The 15,192-nt window shown below is 34.8% G+C and overlaps 1 protein-coding gene across 6 annotated transcripts in view; it reads left to right on the top strand.

The window, feature by feature from the left end:
- The first annotated feature begins 7,059 nt into the window (after positions 1–7,059).
- The window catches only part of sema4c (sema domain, immunoglobulin domain (Ig), transmembrane domain (TM) and short cytoplasmic domain, (semaphorin) 4C), a 665,691-nt gene continuing 657,558 nt past the window's right edge, over positions 7,060–15,192 (top strand). For 5 of the 6 annotated variants that reach the window (XM_087252268.1, XM_087252265.1, XM_087252269.1 and 2 more), the window contains exon 1: positions 7,060–7,616. The gene's annotated coding sequence lies outside the window, so the exon portion shown is untranslated. Of the gene's footprint in view, positions 7,617–9,294; positions 9,423–15,192 lie in introns of all 6 variants that reach the window. The other variant, XM_087252270.1, reaches the window with a different exon arrangement.

Raw genomic sequence — 15,192 nt, 5'->3', positions numbered from 1 at the left:
TACTAAAGTAATGATTATATAATTGTCTATACACACATACTCAGTTATTGTGTTGTTGTTAAACAGTGTGTATGATAAAATTATTAGAAGCAAATTGTAATATTTTAAAATAATCCATTTAATATATTGCAATAATAATAATAATAAAGTTCTACTTGATAGAACTTTAGAATAAGGGTGTGGTAATAAAATTTTTAGTTTAAATGACATGTTTTTGAGTGTTTGTCTTTACAAGCTTTATATGAATGATGTAACTAATGTTTATTTATTTATAAAGTACATTGAAATACTAAAATGTTTACTATACTGATAAATCATAATATAAGAATGCCAAATCAGTTTCATTTTAGACTTGAAGAGTAAAGAAAGCATTATCGTCATATTAATGTCATAAAGAACATTCTAATCAGATTAGATTTCGTTTATTTTTCAGTTATTTTTTTCATCCATAGAAAACACTTTGAGAGGTCTTTTGACAGTTCAGTGTCACCATTTGAGCAAAAGCCAAATTCTATTATTGTATTAAATTATACAAAAACAGCAGAAGCTTATGAAGTGTTCTCAGTTTGTGTACACCGTATAAATGCTGGGCTCCACACAGTTCTTTCATGTTATTCTAACACAAATCAAATAAGTTAATTAGGTTATTTTTACACATTTATGTGGATTGACCATAAAACAAATAAGTTGTCCCCCAAAGAAGCTTTAAAATTGTGTTGTTACCTCTCATTTTAAATAAGTGGTTAGAACAAACAGCAAAAGTCCTTTTTTTGAGTGTATGCTTATGTCTTTATAATGTATACGAGCTAAACGTTTGTTAGAGAGAGCTGCTATAATCTTCTCAGTACAGTTACTAATGCTTGACCTCACTTAACCCCAGACAGCTGTATTCTAGTGATTTACAAAACGAATAGCTTATATTAATATGTAGATCTGCATAATCACAGGTAACTACATTTAAACCCATTGGCTTCAGTGAGATTGAATGGTGAAGTCAGTGTCCGAAGTTAATTCTCCTGTAGGTAAAGAATGTTTATGGCTTGTTAAACCTCCAAATTTAGCTCTTATAAATAAACTGGCGGTGATGAATGGATCTGTGATGGCTTCAGAAGGCTTGCTGAATCAGGGCTGGATTTTTCGGCGGTGGTTTTAAGTGTGTTTATCCTGGCTCCGCACAGCAAGCTCATTATTGCTGATGCAGATGAGCTCCCGTGGCTTAAAGCAGCGGTGGGTGTTTTCTTTGCGCGGCTGCAGCCACCGCATGTGTTGCTTTCTCTGCGGAGAGAGGAAGCCTGAGCACAGAGGCTGAGGAGACTGACCCCAGCTGCAGGGGTCCACCCCGGGGATCAGGAAGAGGAGCTGCGGGGGCACCAGACTGGAATTGAGACGTTAAAAAAATTTTGCTGACTGTTGAGGCTGTGCAAACTTTCCGGCTCATAATAACTAATACAAAGGAAATAATCTTACAAAATGAGACCTCAGATGTTTCTCATAGTCACCAGTAAAATTGATTGGAGGGAAGTTTATTTTTTAAATTTATTTTTAAATTACAAATTAGGATAAAAGTTATATTGTTATTTGTCTCCTGCAATTATCTTTTTTAAAAATGAGATTTTTAGTTTTAGTTTAGTTAGCCTTTTGGTTATTTCACTCACAATATTTTATTATGTTCATGTAACACTTATATAATGTGCGCATAAAACATTTATGTCCATTGTTTCTTTTCTAATTGAACTAAAAAAGGAAAGTAAGACAATGAATATGTAAGGAAGTAAATAAATGACACAACATAAGGCAATGGATCAACTGAATGTTATTGCTTTAGAAAAATCATTTGCATGTACAAAATTAATCCACATGTAATGTGTATTTAGCACATTTGCCGCATATACTTTGATGATGCGTCGGCAACCACAAGACCACAGCACCAGTGCGGCTAGAGAGAGAAGAACAGCTAACACACCAAAAAGACAGTGATACAGTCAATTTAGTGAATGGGGATGATTGGGAGGCCTTGATCGGTAAAGGATATTTGGAGGGAAGGTTGGAGGGAATTTGACCAGGACACTGGGATTACACCCCTATCTTTACAAGAAGTGCCTTGGAATTTTTAATGATCACAGGGAGTCAGGACCTCGGTTTAACGTCTCATCCGAAAGATGTCCTGCAAAGTTTAGCTCCAACACTAATCAAACACACCTGAACATGGTAATCAGTGTCTTCAAGATCACTAGAAATCTATAAGCAGGTGTGTTTGATTATAGTTGGAGCTAAACTGTGCAGGACACCGGCCCTCCAGGATCAAGTTTGCCCACCCCCTGCAATATAGTGTCCCTTTTACTAAACCGGGGCATTAGGACTCAAACAGACCGCAGGCTGAGAGTCCCTTTGCTGGCCTCACTAACACCACTTCCAACAGCAACATTTTCCCATGTGGACTCCCATCCAGGTAACGACCAGCCCTGCTTAGCTTAATTTATTTTATTTATTCAATTAAGGTCTTTAAGCAAACTTTGCCTTCATATTTTACTTTGGATTGTACTTGTTTTTCCTGAGGATGTTATTATTTATGTGGTGAATGATTTGATTCACTGATCTGTGTATACTTTTTGTATTATGTATATATTTGTATGTATGTATTCTACGCCCCCACCCCCTTTCTTTTTCTCTTTTTTTGTAATGTTATTTGGATGTTGTTATTTAGTTTTGTTTTGTCTTCTGGTCTTATTATTATGTGATTGTAATTAATTGTGGGACCCCCTTGAAAATGAGATGGTACATCTCAAGGGCTTTATCCCAATAAATTTTTTTTTTTTCAGTCTTTGGCTGCAGGGTGATATGGCTGTGACAATTGTCAGTGTGTCATTGTCAATCTGTCAATCTATTAAAGCAATAAGGCAAAAGGACATCATGTCAATGTTATTGCTATAGAATATAATGTACAAATATTTACTTACAAAGTCACTTTTTTGCATTTGTTGTATTTACATTTTTCTGTTGATCTAAATATTAGAACATTAGTGTGTACAAATTATTTAATAAAATTATTAGTTTTGTTTGTTTAAAATAAGGGTGGTGTGGTGGAGCAGTGGGTAGCGCTGTCACCTCACAGCAAGAAGGTTGCTGGTTCCAGCCTTGGCTAGGCCAGTTGGCATTTCTGTGTGGAGTTTGCATGTTTGCGTGGGTTTTCTCCGAGTGCTCCGGTTTCCCCCACAGTTCAAAGATTATCCGTAGTGTATTTGTGTGAATGAGAGTGTACGGCTGTTTCCCATTAATGGGTTGCAGCTGGAAGGGCATCCGCTGCATACAATAAGTTGGCGGTTCATTCTGCTGTGGCGACCCCTGATTAATAAAGGGACTAAGCTGAAAAGAGAACAAATGAATGAATGTTTAAAATAAAAAGTACAGTATGTTATGCATTTTAAAATATTTAATACACATACACTTTGTCCCTTAATAGAATAAATAAATCAATCAATCAATCAATCAATCAATCAGTCACTCAGCCAATCAGTCAATCAATCAATTAACCAATCGTTAAAGATATCCAGACTCTGCAATTCAAATAAATCTCTATGTACTGTATGTCAACAATCCTCTCAGTTGTTTCTCACTTTCTAATAAGGAATTTAAGGACCGACAGCTGACGGCTGAACTTGATACTTGACCTATAACTAAAATAAGTGAACATAACTTGAGGCACACTTGTCTGGGAGCTGACTGGCAGAGAGGAAGAGGTGTGTCCATCCACCATCACGCTTCCTCCCTTTTAATCCAGAAACATGTCGGTTAAATCGGGAAAGGAAATGCAATTAAAAGCTAATAGCTGTAGAGTTTGTGTTGTGCTTTGCCAGAAGTGGTTTGGAGCCAAACGCACTGATGGAAAAACAAACAATGATGCCACTTAATGCATCTGCCGTTTGAAAATGCATGGAATCTCCCTGGCATTTCTCAGTGTTACGTGTGTGTGTGTGTGTGTGTGTGTGTGTGTGTGTGTGTGTGTGTGTGTGTGTGTGTGTGTGTGTGTGTGTGTGTGAGAGACAGATATGGTAGCACTCTCCCTCCTGCTGGTGGGTTTCAGATGGAGCTCTCAGATCTCCTTAGGGTCTCATCACTCCTCCAGCAGTCAATGAGTCAGTGGGTGGTCCGTCCCTTTCTCACTCTTTTTTTCTTTTGGTATTTTTAATGTAACAAACATGAAGCAGATGCAGGCCTCTTTTACTACACAGCCATTAATGTAGAAGGCAAAGCCGCACACATACACAGTGAGTCTGGAACTGGAAACTCTTATTATTGTCTACTGACATCTGTGCGGTTTGAGACTTTTTAAAATTCCTCACATCAGGTGGTTTACCTTTCCTCCCACACACCCTCTACCTCTCTCTTGCTCTCTCTCTCTCTCTTTCTTTATCTCTGTCTGTCTCTCAGCCCTGCAGCTGTACTGGTCTGTGTTGTGAGTTATGTTTCTTGTTATGTATGTCTGTGTGTGTGTGTGTGTGTGTGTGTGTGTGTGTGTGTGTGTGTGTGTGTGTGTGTGTGTGTGTGTGTGTGTGTGTGTGTATATGTGTATGTGTGTGTCATTGGTTGTGACATTCAAAGTGCCTGAAGTGTTTGGGTTGTTGTGTAATACGCTTCCTTTATTTCTCTCTGCACATTTTTTTTTTTGCTCTGTCACACGCGTACACATTGTACAGACATGCGGTCCAAAATTAGCCTTTTCACATACCTGCCAATAGCAGTTCAATTGAGTACATTTACTATTAACAATATATACTCCTTGACTTTTCAATGAAGGTATTAAACATGTAAGGAGTGCTTTTTAACTAAATATTTCTTATATTCGTTTTACGTTAATTGAACAATGTAAACAGATTAAACTATATATGTGTATATAACTATATATATATATATATATATATATATATATATATATATATATATATATATATATATATATATATATATATATATATATATATATATATATATATGTGTGTGTGTGTGTGTGTGTGTGTGTGTATGTATATATATATATATATATATATATATATATATATATATATATATATATATATATATATATATATATATATATATATATGTATACATCACAAAAAATAAATAAATATATATATATATATATATATATATATATATATATATATATATATATATATATATATATATATATATATGTATACATCACAAAAAATAAATAAATAAATAAACTATATATATAGGAGGATTGTTTAAAAAAAAAAAAAAAAAAAAAAAAAAAAAATATATATATATATATATATATATATATATATATATATATATATATATATATATATATATATATATATATTTTTTTTTTTTTTTTTTTAAACAATCCTGCTTAACCTAATGTAGCAGACCCGTGGCCAGGCTGGTGAAAGGGGTGGTTCTATTTTCTCAAAATGTGGACCTTTTTTGCAGTTATTCGCCTCATTTCCTATTTAATTATGAGATTTAAATAATACACTGTAGTGACATTAAAAGCACTGTTTTTAGCTGGATTAGCATATCGTATGGTCATCATAACAACACTTTTTGATGTAAAAATATTAAATATTAAATATATAAAAATATTAAGAATAAAGAAATATGAATAAATGTTTATATTTTAAATACTAATGTATTAAATCCTAAATCATTGGGAAAAAAGGAATCTGTTAATTTATTTAATTAAAAACTGTAGTCTATTGTCATTTATTAGGCAAATAACAAACTGGCCAGCACATCCGACTTTTCTCAAGTCAGAATTTGGCCATGAAGAATAAAAAATAAAACAATAATAATAATTATAATAATAATGCAAAGCCTCTCTTGTAAAAAAGAAGTATATTTGAAAAATCATGGTTAGCAACAACAATAGCCAAATTAGTATTCAAATTAATTTTCATATGGGCTGCTTTTGGTGCTTCACACCTTTTAATTGATCAATTTTTGTTTCAAGAATGAGGTCCAAGATTTAAAATAAAAGTTAGTTGTAAAATGTTATTTAAAAACAATACAGTAGTGAAAGATCTTTTCTTACACAGCTAGACCCGAACTCTCCGGGCTACAGGCCTATATACTAGTTAGCTATACGTTGACTTCCAAAAAAAAAATTATGTATGGAAGTTACTGGGAGCTTTCTTGAAATAAATTGCCCTTTGTGTTTAACAGAAGAAAGAAACAAACAGTTTTGGAATAGGTAAAGGGTGAGTAAACGACGACAATTTTAAATTTTGGGTGAACTATCTCTTTAAGATTAGCCCCTTTCACACATACAGACCTTTCCGGAAAATTGCCGGCAATTTTCCGGAAAGGTTGTATGTGTGAACAGGTCCTTTTTGAAAATACCGGTAAATTCGTTCTGGCTATTTTCCGCAAAGAGAAGTTGTAACATTACCGGCAATTTGCCGGAATGCTGCGCTGTGTGAACGCAGAAGGAAGATTTCCGGAATAAGCTCGTGCACGTCTAGAACGTGCTGACGTAAGACTTCTGCTTTAGCCAATCACAACAGTCAGACGCATTTACGTCCGCGCGGTGTGTGAGAATAAAAGCCTTTGAATATTTTTCCAGACACATTTAGCTGCTAGAAGTTAGTCAGATCCCGTTTATATGTTCTTCTTAATGCCAACTGTGCAAATAATCATCGATAAGATGCTTATGATAAGCCGTTGTTTGTTTACCTTCAAGCTTTGCGTGTGCCCATGAAACAACCTGTGAGCGTCAGCACACGCACATATTATGAACATCTCGACATGCGATTATGATCCAGTGAAAGTTGTTTACAATATTGATCATCAAAAGAGTTTGTAATTTAGTCAAATGTTTACAAATACAAGCGCGGCCGTTTAAAGCTCATTTGTAGTGAATGATGTCAGAATTTACCGTATTTTGGAATGGATGTGTGAATGCTCTTTTCCGGAAAATTTCCGTAACGTCCTCGCCTGTGTGAACAGCGCTTTTTTGAATATACCGGTAAAGTCGTTCCGGAAATTTTCCGGATATTTACCGGTATCACTGTGTGAAAGGGGCTATTGTCTATCCTGCATCATGTAATTCTGACTGTCAGCAGTTGAAAGCTGTTTTAACCTCTTTTATCGCTGTATTTTTTTATATTTTTTTTATTTATGATCAAGTTTGTAAAAGAAAGGCCCTTTAATGTGATGTTTCGCCATGCTGTGCATTCCTACATTTCAGTTGATTTGCTCATCCCGCAATAACGGTTAGGTTTAAGGGGTGGGGTTGAGTGCCACGCCTCTTTTTTTTTTAATTGTTTTTTCGTACGACTGAATTCGAAAACGTATACGTATTACGTTTCCTCGTGAGATCAGGTTCTATAGTTATTGTTTTTTTTTATTAATATTAATGTTATGTCACTTGCTTATCATGATTTTTTAAAATAAATTTATTACCATTGGCAACGCAAACATTTGCCTCATGTCCGCGTGCGCGCGCCTCCGCTAAACGATTTCAAACCGAAGGACTCTAGGATTGGGCCAGAAAGCAGTCCAGAATGATCAAAGATGGAAAATGAAAGCTCTCCAAGAACTCGTCAGATGTGCTGAGTCTGCTTACCCGTGCAAGGCTTCGAGTGCAGGTAAGTTTCATCTATTGTAGTTTTCAGTTTGCCAGTTTAATTGCTAGCAAACGTTAGCAATTATAAGCTAATTTTGTAGTGTCAAATGCAAACAGTTAGTTGGCAGTTATTTACTATACGTATTACTATACGTATATATTACTATACGTTACGTATTCGGAAAAAGTGTTTAGTATTTATTATTGTACGTTATTTTTTAACAAAACACTTTCATGAATGGAGGCTAACTGTGGCTGATGTTAGCCCCCCACCACAAATATTTAATTTGGAAAAAAAATGGTTGTCTATGACTAAAGAAGTTCCCCATGACCACGTGTGCCTAATTTCTTGCAAGCATAGAACATCCCTGTTTAATTGACATTGGGTATTTCTGGAACCCAAACTAGGTTCCAAACCAACCTAGCTTGTAAACTTTCTCTGTAGATTATTTTGGTTATCGAATTATAAACTTTCTTCTCCTTTTTAAATTAGTTTATTTATTTTGTTAATGAGTAAATTAGTAGAGGAAATTCGCTCTCATAAAGGTACATAACTGGTCGCTGCACTGGGGCTGTACCTTGTCAAACTGTAAACTTTTGTTAATATTAGGTCCACATACTTGCAAGTACAAACATGTACCTCATGGTTTCTTAAAGGTACAAAAGTGTACCCCTTAAGAAACCAATGTGAACCTGTTTGGTATAAGGGTGTAAGGAATTAGATTTATTTGTTTAGGAGGACATTTTCTATTGAAAAAAAAATAACAGTAAAGAAAACAAATCTATAGACACACAAATGTTTTTGACATTAAGATCTAACATAATTGTTACTTGATCTCTTGAACAACATATTGCAATGGTTTCTGAAAGACTATGTGACAAAGTGTTGTCATCACAGAGATAAACTACATTTTAAAATATATGAAAAAATTTCATATAAAGAGACTTCTTTATAAAAACAAAACATTAAATCGATGAATGACCTCAGTAATATATAGAATAATAGCATTCTTAATTTGCCTTTTCTCACAATGTTTTAATCCTTTCTTTGATGTTTTAAGAGGTGTATTAGATTCAAGCATTGAAACTTATGCTTACTCATATAACTGGGAAACAGTTTAGCATATTAATATAATAGATGGATGCTGCTGGAATGCAATCTGAAACTAATGTGTGTTGCAAACATAGATACAAAACAACATGTTACAGACATAGATGAAAGCATTATTGCTCATGCTTGTGTGTTGCTATGTTGCTGTCAGATCCAGTAAAGCATATATTAATTATTATATTTTTGATACTGAAATGGCTGCAGCAATACGTGGATTTTTTTTTTCACAGTTATCTTTCTGCAATTATGGCATTTATCCGATAGTCCAGCTTGAGATATATCTGTTTTTGGACTAAGAAAATGTTTGTGGTTTTTGTATAATGAAATTGCTGAACAACCTTTATGAAATATTTGACTATGTTACATTTTTTTTATTAGGTTTAAAAGGGATAATAATATAATGATAATAAGAAAAATAATAATAGTTTTTTCAAATAATAATACAAGTAATTTCAAATTTAACAGAAGTGATACTGGAATGGGATGAAATAGCTGGGTAGTGTCCTTTTGTATTTCTTTCTCTCTTTCTCTGTATTTTTTACACTCTCTCTCCCTCCTGCTGATTTATATGGTGGACTGTTTTCTCTAGCCCACATGATCCTGGAGTTTGCATGAAGCTTCCTCAACCAGAACCGATGTCATTTAAATCCAGTTAAATGAATGACCCCATAAATTTTCTCCAATAATAAGCGGGACAGCTGAGAGGAATGCCAGGAGGTGAGCTGGAGGACCAGCGTCTGGCCACTGTGTTCTGCTTAAAGAATCTGCCATCTCTCTTTCTCTTTCTCTCTCTCTCTCTCTCTCTCTCTCTCTCTCTCTCTCTCTCTCTCTCTCTCTCTCCCTCTCCCTCTCCCTCTCCCTCTCTCTCTCTCTCTCTCTCTCTCTCTCTCTCTCTCTCTCTCTCTCTCTCTCTCTGAGGTTGTTTCTGGAGAATAGGACCTTAGGGAGAGGGTAAGACAGCCCACCCAGGGTCTAGATTCACTGGAGGCTACTAAACCTCTGCATTCATGTGAGAAACTCTGATGTGTGCTTTTCACTTTTTCCTCAAATCTTCTCCTTCTTTTCTTCATGTATGTCCACATTTGATAGGCAAGGTATCATCATCATCGCCTAGTAGGCTATACAAAAATATAGATCCAAACTTTTGAATGTTTTTAAAAACCAACATTTTTTGTATCATTCCTTTTGTCTTCAGTGTCACATGATCATTAAAAATCATTGCAATATTTAAATTTAATAATTTAGTTTTATTTCATTGCAGTGCATTTGCCTTATTTAAACAATCTTCACATTTTAATCTTGTAATTATTATAAATTTTTTTGAGATATTGTCTGTAATTCCTTTTTCTATCATTTATTTTTCATTTGCTGTAAATTTTATTAATTTAATGATGTCATTAGACTATTTTACATAGGCTATTTTAAGTCTAAAATGTATTGGCATTTAAGTTTGCTTTGAACTTGAAAGAGAGAGAAGCAGATTTGACTTGTCAGTGGGTGCACATGGCTCCTGAGTAGTATAAAAGAGAAATAGTGGATTTTTTTTATTTCAATATTATTTTTGCTTACTTTAACCAATTAGAAAGAAACACTGTATAACAGTGTCATCATAAATACAAGTATTGCTAAAAATTGAATTGTTTTGTTTGTTGCATATAGTAGTTATTAATGTGGTGTGGGTAAATGGTGTTTCAACTCTGTTACCACCACAAGTGTATTTCAAACTTATGGAAAGCACTGCTGGTTCATTCAAGTTAAATTTCACTGCTGATTGTCCAAACACTGAAGAGCAAATTGATCATTCCAATTCATTTTAAAGACGGCAACAAGAGAATAATAATTATCAAAAAAACTTACTGACCACAAACTGGTAAAAATATAAATACAAACATAAAAATAAAACAAAATAAAAATCATAATGTAAAAAAGTAGTTATTAGTTTTCCGTAGTTAGCATACATTGTAAAATCCCAAGCTTTTCGTTGCTGTTGTAAAAGCAGGATCCCTGATTGGTCAGAAATTATTTTGACAGCTTACTTTTTCAGAGACAGCTTACTTTTACTGCACTGTAGTGTACTGTACTGGTCTGTCCTGATCTTTTACATTATCACTAAAAATATTTTCTTTGTTGAGATGCGAGTTTATGTCTGTTGGAATTATTGTAATTTAGAGCTTTGGACTATTCTTTCTTTCTTTCTTTCTTTCTTTCTTTCTTTCTTTCTTTCTTTCTTTTGGACATTAATATGATGTACTATGTACATTGAAAAATAATCATTTGATTTACCACATTTTTTAAAGTAATTAGTTGCAAACAATTTATAAGGGCTGAATTTAACCAACCAAATAAATTTTTGTGCTGTTCAACATAATGTGTGTGTTTAAATTTAGCCAATATAAATTGTTTAAAACCAGTTACCTTAAAAAATCGAGTAAATTCAATGAATATTTTTTTCCCCTAATGTAGTAATTATAGGCCATGTCTATACTAATCCGGTAAATTTGAAAACTGAGTTTTTGTTTAAAAACCATTTACGTCCACGCTGTCATGTTCATTCATTTTCCAAAACTTTGACATCCACATTTATACGACTAAAAACGCTTTCACCCTGTATTGTGTGCGTGAAACGTAAGACGATTCGACACGCGTCATTTCTGCCTGACGTTTATTTTCTCTCCGGCTCTTTGAAACGTCGTGGTAAAATGTTGAGGAAAAGCGAAGAGCTTTTTTAAATGGACTGACAATGAGGTAGAGTTGCTACTTCGAGTAACACATGAAAACGAAATTGCAAAAAAGAGTGAAAATATAGACTGGTAGACGTGCCAAAACAAATACGACGAAATATAGGACCGCTTTAAAGGACAATATCCTGCTGATCATGCTGCTCACCCTCACCGTAGGGACAACATCACTAAACTCATAATCACAATGAAATTAAAGGCCATAAGGCTTAATTACAGATTAACGGTATATTCTGGAAAAAAACGGCCATGGAAGACTAGTACAGTTGAGAGTATCCAAAACAAATGCTGCAAGACGTGGTCCACCATTTTTGCTGTATTAGTAACATGACTGTGTCACATGACAAAAATGCGTCATTGTTTTCGAAAGCCTCCATTTTCACAGTCCACACTACGACACAGGCATTTTCAAATTTATACACTTTGGAGAGTGTTTTCACAGAGATATGTTTTTGTTTCTTAAAAACGCATCTCAGTGTGGATAGGAGGGCAAAACGGAGACAAAAATATGCATTTTAAAATTAAATCGTATTAGTGTGGAAATGGCCATAGTATTCTTCCAGTTCATATCATGAACATCTCTCATTTGACTTCTCATAATTACTGGGATTCTGACAGTGTAAATGCAGCTTTAAATGGCTCTTATACTCTGTGTCTGTGGTCTGTAAGCAGTTTCATGTCTGATGTTTCAGAAGATTTGTGATTAATCTCTATATTGTGAAGAGATGGAGGGGTTTGTCTCGTCAAGCATTTTTATATGTGTGTGTTGGGCTGAAGTGACGTTAAAGAAGGCCTTCACGGCTCCCTGACTGGCAGCTCGGTTGCGTTTTTGTAGCCACTGCACCACTGTGGGAAACAGGAAATCTTAATATTATTTCTGCTCACAGCTCAGAGATGCGCTAAAGTGAGAGAGGGCGAGAGAGATTGAGTGTGTTCACTAGATGGACAAGACCCAAAGCGAATCGTTTTTGCTGCTTGTTCAGACTGCTTATTTAAAATGAGCTGGATCAACAATTCTTACACTTTTGGGGGAACAAATTGATTGTTTTATGTTCAATTCATGTTTAATTCAAATTCAAGGTTATGGTGTATTGTACACCATAGGCTCAAGTCTCTGGTCTTTCTTCCTTTCATTCTTCCCATCATTTATATATCATTCTGTCTGCCTGTTTGCCTCTTTTTCTTTATTATTCTGTTCTTTTATCTGTCTTAGTGTGTTTGATTTGGACTTTTTACATTTTTATGTAAAGGACATATCAAATACACTGGCATCTAAGCATGAGATGTAATTTAAGAAAAATAAATTCAAATAAGAACATCAAATATATTGAAGTATAGAATATCTTAATATCACAAAGACAATTACTTAATATCACAAAACAAAACAACGAAAAAAAAGACTTTCTAAATAACTAGATTATATGATTATGTAAAAAGACAAAAAAGGTTTATTAATTTAGAAACAGTCTAGAATCTTTTTTGTTTAACATTTAAAGTTAATAAAATGAGTAATTTCTTTAAAAATTCTGTTCGTTTTAAATTCAACTTGTGTACCCACTGAATCATTCGTTATGCCAATTAGCGATCCTCATTTCAGTTAACTTTCCCAACTGACAATTGCTGCTCTTTAACCAAATATTATCTGTACACCAAATAAGATCTATGTTAAATCATCATTTAATGGCGAAATGTAATTTAAGTATCTATTTTGTGCCTGAAAGATTAAATATTGCATTTCAAAATTTTAATTTATTTTAACGTGACGCATAGCATACAGAACATTGACAACAGATATGGATACATTGTCAATTGTCTGTCAAACCCTGCAGCATTTCCAACAGCAGAGAAAAACTATGGAAGCCCATTTCTCTCTTAAACAGGTAATTATTAATAACTGGAGTCATTAAGTCAGAATTGTGAGATTTAAACTCAAAATTCTGAGATATAAAGTTACAGTTTTGAAATAGTTTTGCCATTTGAAAGATATAGTGTGCAGCAAATTGTAAGTGGTATCCAGGAACGGACTGCCCATCTGGCAGACAAGGCAGTTTCCCGCTGGGCTGACATACTTTTTGGGCCAGGCTAATTATCTTCTTATGATCTGATTGGCTCATAAAACTCTTAACAGCCTATTGTTTTTTCTGCCTAATTAATTGACAATGATGTGACTATGAAAGAAAGATGTTTTTTTTTCAGACAGACTGGCCCATGTACCATAGTCTGCAGCCCATTGGTTCTTATCTTTATTGATATTGGGTTGAACCAATCACAAGCTCCTATTTTGGGCTCTGTGTGAGCGTGCATCAGTGTGTATTTGTCAAAATAGTCGAGAGTCAGAAAGAGATGAAATGGAAGGGAGGCGCAGCGTAATTGCAGGAAACACACTGGCGTTTTATCTAGCATTTCTAAAAAGTTTAATTCATCTTGTTGTCTATATCTATCGACACTTTGGTCTTTTGAATCTGTTAGTTGCTTGTTCTTATGAAACTTGTTTTGGCTGAGTGCAAACTTAAAGGGCCATGACACCCCCCTCTTTCGGTTAAAGTCTACTTCAGAATTTTTTCAAAAGATGCATGATTAATGGGCGTGGAGCTCCGCGAGCATCGGGCAGTAGTGGGCGTGGCCAGCAGGGGAGAAGGGGAGCGAGTAACTGCTGTTGTCAGTTAGCTCACAAAATGAGACACAAAGAGAAGACGCATGAGTTTATAGTTTACAAAGTTAAAATGCAAAGAAATGAACAGTGATTTAATGCCCTGCTGCATTTGTTATTCGTAATTTCATATACACAAAACCACAATTTATATCATTATAAAGATGTGTGTTCATGTAAACACTATAAATGAGGACTTCTCCCTCAATCCCCGTATCCAGCAGACTCAGTGCAGCAGGTCTCCTGACCCGTCTATTTTAACCATTAGCCCTGCTGGTAATCTGGAGGATTTAGGCAAACACAGCAGCACGGCGATGTGTCTGAATGTGAACGAACTCCTGATAAAAGACAGCGTCCGCCATTCTCTAATTCTCGTACTGCTCTCCCGACAAAAATGCTAGCAGCACACACACAGCTTTGCTGTATGATCGCCCTGACAAGATCGCGGGAGAAAACATGCAACAAACCCCGTGGATGATGGAAACAAACGCATATGAGCCTTCATGAACGGCTAAATACTGTGCCGTGGTTTCTGTGTCTCTTAGCTCGGGCTTGACACTGGCAGGTCTGGCAGGTCTCATGAATAATTAAGCAGCCGGCTCTTCTCATAGGATAAGAAAACTCCACTATGAATAATAATGAGAAACCGACGCGTCATCATTGCACTTGCAGTTCTGCGCTACGTCGCCAATTTTGATCCCTCCCCAAAAATCATTTTAAACCCGGAAGCTGAAATTAGCTGACAAAAGCTCAAAATTATCCAGTTTCCCCCACAATTAAAGCTGACAGGTGCTAACATTGTCTTAACTGATGCTCAACACACACACACACATCTGTTAATATAAAAAAAAAAGTTCTCCGGGGTGTCCTGAACCTTTAAGTTAATATATATTAATTTATGTAACCACGTACACTAATTCTACATATTTTACTGAGTGCTTGCCTTTTATTGAATACATTTATTGTGCGTTCTACTTTAAGAATAGCAAAATTGATTGTTAAAACTTACATTCAGCAAAAGAGATAGGGTTGTTTCATATTTTTCATTGAAAATGAAAAGAGGCAGTTATGTTCTGTTTTGTTATGAATATGCATACAG

This window comes from Danio rerio, chromosome 5 (assembly GCF_052040795.2).
Source record: "Danio rerio strain M-AB ecotype USA chromosome 5, GRCz13ab, whole genome shotgun sequence".
Classification (NCBI taxonomy): domain Eukaryota; kingdom Metazoa; phylum Chordata; class Actinopteri; order Cypriniformes; family Danionidae; genus Danio; species Danio rerio.
Note: the sequence above shows the minus strand (reverse complement) of the source record. Positions and strands in the feature narration are given on the sequence as shown.